The 1,173-nt window shown below is 44.5% G+C and overlaps 1 pseudogene; it reads left to right on the top strand.

The window, feature by feature from the left end:
* The first annotated feature begins 236 nt into the window (after positions 1-236).
* Positions 237-1,173, top strand: LOC115643620 (annotated as a pseudogene).

The following is a 1,173-nucleotide window of genomic DNA, read 5'->3' as shown; positions in this document are numbered from 1 at the left end:
ACTAAGCCAGAAGGACTGCGGGTCGGATCCAGTCTGACAGTGCCTGTCTTCCTATTGGCATATCCTATTGGGGGTGTAAATCCAAATCTATGTTTTTTCTGATCTTCCTTGAGCTTCTGGGAATCCTAGATTTGCACTCAGAGCAGAAAGATGTCTCGTTAAATATCATCTACTTTCCTCTTCTCTTTCCTTTCAAGAAGGAAAGTTCAAAACTTCTCGGACCTGCCCAGTACGGTATGTCAGCTGTCAATTACACCAAATTCACACCTGCAGTGTTCCTTCTCACTGGGATACTTGGGCAAGAAGACATCCATCTCTGGGTCTCTGTCTTCTTCTGCTTCATGTATGCTATTTCGATAGTAGGAAATTCAGTCATTCTGTTCATTATAAAAACAGGTCCAATCGTCCATGAGCCCATGTACATTTTCCTTTCCATGTTGGCCATCACAGACCTTGGCTTATTGATAGCCACCAAACTGAGGATACTGGGCCTATTCTTGTTTAAATTCTAGAGAGATCAGCCTTGATGCTTGTTTTCCCCAGATGTTCTTCATCCACTCTCTGCAATTCATTGAATCCTCTGTGCTCTTGTTGATGGCATTTGACCGCTTCATCGCAATCTGTAACCTGCTGAGATATGCCTCCATCTTAACCCTGCCGAGAATAGCCAAGATGGGACTGGTGTTTGTGGTAAGGGCAATGGCAGCAATATTTCCACTCCTCTTTCTCCTGAAACAGTCCTAATTCTTTCGAGCCAATGTCCTCTCCCATTCCTACTGCCGGCACCAGGACGTCATAAAGCTAGTTTGTTCGGACATCACAGTCAACAACATCTATGGCTTGTTTTTTACAGTCATAATGGTGAGGTTGGACTCGCTGCTCATTTTCCTCTCTTATGCGATGATCCTCAAAGCAGTGTTGAGCATCACGTGACCAACAAAATGCCTTAGGGCCCTGAACACCTGTGTCTCCCACCTCTGCACCATCCTGCTCTTCTACATGCCAGAGTTCAGCCTGACTGTCATACACAGATTCTGGAAGAGCTTTTCTCCCTTGCTTCAAATTATCTTGGACTAAATCTACCTGCTGGTTCCTCCTTTAATGAATCCAATTGTGTACAGCATGAAAAGCAACCATCTTCGTGCGAGGATAATCAGAGTGTTTGTCAAGTAA

This window comes from Gopherus evgoodei, unplaced genomic scaffold (genome assembly GCF_007399415.2).
Source record: "Gopherus evgoodei ecotype Sinaloan lineage unplaced genomic scaffold, rGopEvg1_v1.p scaffold_65_arrow_ctg1, whole genome shotgun sequence".
In the NCBI taxonomy this organism is placed as follows: Eukaryota; Metazoa; Chordata; order Testudines; family Testudinidae; genus Gopherus; species Gopherus evgoodei.
This window is presented reverse-complemented; position numbering and strand designations above follow the sequence as displayed.